The sequence below is a fragment of the Agelaius phoeniceus genome, chromosome 8 (genome assembly GCF_051311805.1).
Source record: "Agelaius phoeniceus isolate bAgePho1 chromosome 8, bAgePho1.hap1, whole genome shotgun sequence".
In the NCBI taxonomy this organism is placed as follows: domain Eukaryota; kingdom Metazoa; phylum Chordata; class Aves; order Passeriformes; family Icteridae; genus Agelaius; species Agelaius phoeniceus.
Window position 1 is genome coordinate 31,771,501 of NC_135272.1, and position 6,000 is coordinate 31,777,500.

At 38.2% G+C, this 6,000-nt stretch overlaps 1 protein-coding gene across 1 annotated transcript in view; it reads right to left on the reverse strand.

Moving 5' to 3' along the window:
- The window catches only part of FAF1 (Fas associated factor 1), a 147,438-nt gene that overhangs the window by 55,830 nt on the left and 85,608 nt on the right, over window positions 1-6,000 (reverse strand). The gene's annotated exons all lie outside the window — the stretch shown is intronic.

Genomic DNA, 6,000 nt, shown 5'->3' on the forward strand with positions numbered 1-6,000 from the left:
TGCTTAGCAGGCTGCACTACACACATAGGAGTTTGTAATACACATATATCACACCAAAAAATCTCAATCAAAACCAAATGCAGTGTTACCTACTAATCCTGGTTCAAATACTCATGTGACAGCCCTTTCACTGTGCCCAAAATGTGAGTTGTTTACCTTTTCCATTACTAGTTTACTCACTGATACATGGCTTAAGAATAGAGAAATAAATATGACCAAGTACATTTCATAACACTCAATTATTACAAATAACTTCAGAGAGGTGCCCATAGCAAAATACGCAATGACTGGCAGGTGTCGCCTCTGTGAAAATTTCACTCCTATAATTTGATCCTTTTTCTCATTGGATTAATTACCATGATGGTTTTTTCCCCTCATCAGATAAGAGAAGGGATAAGGATAGAGGTTTGAGCAAGGAGCATTATCAAGAATTTCCATTTACTATTCTGTTATGTGACCTTTTATTATAGCACAAACTAATTTCCTGCGTATGAAAAATGCCAATTTATCAGATGGATGGATGGATGAATTGATTTTCTTGAAGATACAGGAAAAAAAAGTTGCCTTTTGAACACAATTATATGAAGTTTGAGAAGAAACGAAAACTTTGAGAAGGAAGAAAAACTCTAGAAGGAATATTTCTGTTCTTGTTTTTCTATCAAACATTCTGTGTACATGGTACTACTAGATGGACTTGGATACAAGGTATTTTAGGGATCAAACGCTTTCATTTCTTAAGTGCACTGACAGTAGGTAAGGTAGTAAGACAAAACTAATGATAAACCAATCTAGTTGGAACACCTAGAAAATAAATTTTTCTTCTTGCTGTTTACCATTGGAACTGGATTGGTCAGGCTGCTTCACAGCTGAGGCTCACTCACATTTCCATTTTCCTTTTGTAACCTATCTTTTCCAAGACTGAGGAAGCTAGGAAAAGCAAGGAATATTTGTATGGTTGACAGGATATAGCAATTAATGTGGCATACTGGAAAAATCCAAGTGTACAATGCAGGGATGAGAGGTAGAGCAAGTGACTGAAGCTTTGGTTTTGCACTTGAAATACAAGAGTAGGAAGTTTTTCATTAAACAAACAGTTGAACAAAATTGTACTTTCTAAGTGTATTTTGCACAGCCCTTTCATGTGAGTATTGAAGCAGGGAAAAGAAGAGTATGGGAACTCTGGCAATCTTCTGCAGTTCTCCAGAGATTATCAGATGGCTCCACACTCTTCCCTGGCTGGAGATCCAAACAGAGAAACCAATCCATGCAAGGAGGTGGTGGACTCGCAAGCAACTCATGCCATTTCTGAGGATACTCCAAGCCTCATCATTTCAAGAAAAATGTCTCTATGACATGAGAGAGTTTTCATATGAGCTTCTTCTTGCCATGGCTGCAGCTCCTGGTGTTTAACCAAGCATTATTAACAGTGCATGGGCAGCCTGTTATGCTCAGACAAACCCTCACTGAATTCCTTGGGAACAAACAAGTGGTCAACACTTCGAAATCCATCACCTGTCACTGTATATATTCAATAAATAACCTATCTTCTTTTCAATGTATAATCTCACAAAGGCAAAGTGATACATGATTTAAGAATTCCTGCATGTTCATGTTTAAAAGTTATGTTTAAAGCTCCAAAAGATTAAAGATTTTCTGTCAATTAATGTTTACCCTTTGGCTCATTTTTTCCAAAAGTTAGCAAGTATTTTTCCAGTAGTAACAGACTCTAAAACTACTTCTATCCATACCAAAATACATAGTATACATAAAACAAGTGTTATCACACAAACAAAGAACAAGTACCCCAATGTAAAATGAAGGTACATTGCAATTCCAAAAGCAAATCTATTAAATACATTCTTTTAGTTGACTGAAACAAGGGCTTTTTTGTACTATGCAATTAAATGACTCAGGAAGATTTACTACCCAGAGCTGAAGGGCTCTCTTCAGTCTGTACTGCTCAACTAGACATTGTTGTCCAAGTTCAGTACATAATACTAAAAAAAAGAAATCAAACACCCAAAGTTCATCTACTGCCATGTAAGCCCTTATCCCTCCCTGAATAACAATAAAAAGTGGATGTAATTCCACATTAGCCACTTTGTCTTTTGACATCAAATAGCATTAGCTGGGAAAAACAGTCAAGTATGCTTGAGGTTTGTTTATTTTATTAAACTATTGCACAAATACAAAAATGAACAGAAGAGTTAAAAAAATTTGACAGCCCTTGAAATTAACTTCCTCTGGAAAATAATTTCATTTTTATTATGCCTCTCCAATAAAAAGAAAAAAACCTTGACAGGTATTTAACGTTTCATTTTAAACACTAACTGGATGAAAAAAACATCTCTAGCGTGGAGTGTGTTCAGGTTATAAATCAGTAATGCTTATTTTAACTCCTCACAAAGTGTTGTTGAGATAATTACTGCTGACAGCTTTAGTCAAGGTTCATTTCACTTTTTCTACTATTTTTCCCCTGTTAGAAGTTCCGCAGGGCCCATGGGAAGATCCACCCCTCACACCTGTTGGGGTTCTTCATGTTACTGAGGCCAGTTTGGACACGTCACTTCACATTAGCATTGTGCCAGAGCGCTGTGACAATTACTTATCGCAGGTTTAACTCGGAAAAAAGTTTCTAATCCAGCCACAAGAACAGTGTCAGAGTACGTAATTTAAACCTGTCAACACAGGTTGGAGGAAATTCATTCCAAGGATTTCAGTCGTGTTCCCATGGTAGGTCTCTGAACTATAATGAAGCTTAAAATCACAAAGGAATGCTATAGAGTTAAAACACGGAAGCCAAAAGTTTAAACAGCTCTGAAGGGAAAAAAAAGTGTCTGAACTCATGTTTTAAAATTTGATAAATTCTTTAGATTAGGATTAAGAGACTGCTGTGTTAATTTGCCAAAATTCCAAAAGGCTGCTGCATTTGTATCTTATTTTGCTGCAGCGTAAAGGCCCAATGCTGGCAGATCTTTACACGTGCTGAAGGCAGAAGTATGGTGAGGCAGCCCTGGAATCATCCTGAGGATGGTGTGGGAGGCTGGAGGAAATCCAAGGCCCAGTGAGGAGGCCACTCGTGTCCTTCAGACACCAGGGGAGGGATGCTGGCACTGCAGCAACAACCACCCTAAAGGCAGCTCCACAAAACACAACGAGATTCTTGTGAGCTTGAGAAAAAGTGGTGCCTGGTGCTCTGGGAACACCCAGCCCTGGTGTGCTGATTGAACACACATGCCAATTTTTGCTACGGGCCCTGTTAATCAGCAGCCGTGTTACTGTGCATCTACCCCTGTCGTTTGCTGGCTGAATGAAAATTATCCCTGGTTTTGATTATTTCTCATTTGACTGAGCCTAGTTAGGCAAATTAGGAATTAAAGCAGAAGGACAGCTACTGTAGTACTTAATGTTGCTTCAAACCACAAATATATTTAAAGGAAACACAAAGAAAATAATATTTCCTCGTCCAACGGGTTCTGCTAAAAAAGAAATATATGTGAGAGACTGAAATAAATACCCATGATCACTTACAGAGCTCATTCTTCTTGTTAGACAAAAACTGTAAATATTAAAAAGGATGAAAAATCTGCCAAGCCATTTGCAGCTACTTGAAACACAGGGTAACAGAATTAAATAAACGCTGAAAGACCTGGAACACAGTTAAGTATAGACCATGAGGCTAATTGTGGATCTTGAGTTAATTACTTTCCACTGATACGTTTTCTCAATGGTCTTTTACATGAGTTTTTTCTTTCCTCAGTCTGAACCCCAAGGCAATTCAGCGTGCTAGCCTCCAAACTCTGGGTGATTCATTGTGTACTTCTGCCTTAGGATTTTTAGTTCATGCAGAGAAAGCCAGGCTTTCACATCAAGTTGATGTTAATGTGCACTGACAAAGCAACAGTAAAGGAGCTTCATGTTTGTCACAACGTGCACTCTTTAATTTAGTAATTGCTTTATACTGATATGCAAATAATGACACATTTCCCAAATTTCCAGTTCCTCAGCAATGCTTTTGCTAATTACTCAGTGGTTAAAACTTAGGCATGTAAATTGGTCCAGTGAGTTTATTAATCAGTACACCTGTGTGAACTGATCTATAAAACACACATGCCTGGGAACAGGTCATAACTCACTGTACATTCCTGAAGGGCTCTGGAACTGAGAAAAACAATTCTCTAACTAAACCAAGATAAATTACAACTAATAGAGTGTTATTCACAGATAAACTGGGATTCCCAACCGTTCCCAAGCTAAAGAGACACTGTCTTTGGGTGACAACAAATACCAGGAGTCAAAGCATCCATCGAGAGAGGGATCAAGGTAAAGAAAGAAAAGGTCAATTGAAAAAAGGACAAGAATCCCTCTAGGCCCTGAAAACATGGGAAAGGGCCAGTGTCCACTCAACCATCAGTTCTCTGTGGATGACCACATGCTTTGAAGTCTGGTTACAATGTTTTGTGGTACTGTGTACCCTTACTTTTGATACTCTAACATGAAAAATTCTGCTGCACTTAACATGGATTCAGACTCATAAATGCAAAAACACTCTAAAGAGCTTTAACTTGTCTTGCTGTATTTCCTTTCCTCAAAATTGTCCTGTTCTATTTGCTTGCTTTTATGTTCCAACAGAGCCTGTTAAATTTCTGGTATTTTCTTTATGTAATTGCCATAGAATATAGACAATGTAATAATTGTTTTTACTGAGTCTGATCTCTAATTACTTATTTTTCACTATTCAGAAGAGACACAAAACCACTAACAGGTTTTTTAAGCTTGGGAACAAATAAAATAATAAACAGTGTAAACTAACAACAATCTATCCATATCACATATTGCCCACAGATATTTACAGATACACCTTGGGAACTGCTTTGCATTCACAAAGAGTATCAGCCAAATACCTGGCACGTTTCTGGTCTATGGTGGGATGCCATTTACTTCACAACATTGTACAATGCTTTGGATGGCAGAGAAGTGCCTGGATTTGTTTCCAGCACTATATAATTCCTTGGCACAGTTCAAGCAGTTGTGCTAGCAGAACTGCTTCCAAAAAATGCTTCAAACACTGATGGGATTTTTATGCTGCCTTTTCTTCATGGATATCATTTTCTGAGGAATTGGATTTTTGCAATGCTAGCTCTTGAAAACACAGTGCTACTGACTTCTAAAAACGAGCTTCTAAAAAGGCTGATTGTTTCCTATTTTCTGTTTCTCTTACCTGGAATGTGTATCTTCTAGTGAAGTTCTGCTCTGCTTATAAGAGTGGAGCTTCATTACAAAGAAACAAGCACCACTGTGATAATCCTCCAGGAATAATGCAATTACCACTTATCAAACAGGTGTCTGCTGTATTCCAAGGAGATTATCACTTCCTATTCTGCTCTCAGAGAACACAGAATAAAAGAGAAGCTGCTACTATTAAATGACTAAGGGGAAAAGGAGTCTTTGATAACAGCTCCTGCCAGCATCTCTCAGCAGGGCATGAAGCAAATGTAGTCCTTCTATAACAACTTGGCACTGAAATGAGTATTTTGGTTTCTGTAAAATGAGTTAAAGCACCTAAATAAGACCACTCCATTTAACTCAATCTGAAGCATCTCTCTATGTTTCTTCATGGAATATTCCAAGAATCCCAGCACCTCTGGCTTTATGCCAAGCCATGCCCCTTGTGAGTAGTCCTGAGGAGGAACTCTGCCTGCTCCAGCAAAAATGGGCTGCAGAGCTGCTCCATGAAACACATCATCTTTCAGAGACACTTCTGTGACAATCCAAGGCTTGATGAAGATACAAAAGGATCTCCCAGAGAATTAAATCTTCTTACCAAAATACATTTGTGGGTCAAACCACAGCTGGGTGTAATTGGTCAGCAAAGGCAATTTTTAACATATATTCAAAGAAGCTTCTTGAGTAGGAATTATCTCAGGAGTGGATCTCTAAAACCAAAAGCAAAAGCACTCTCCTATGAAATCTGGGATACAGCTCAATGTACAGAAGGTG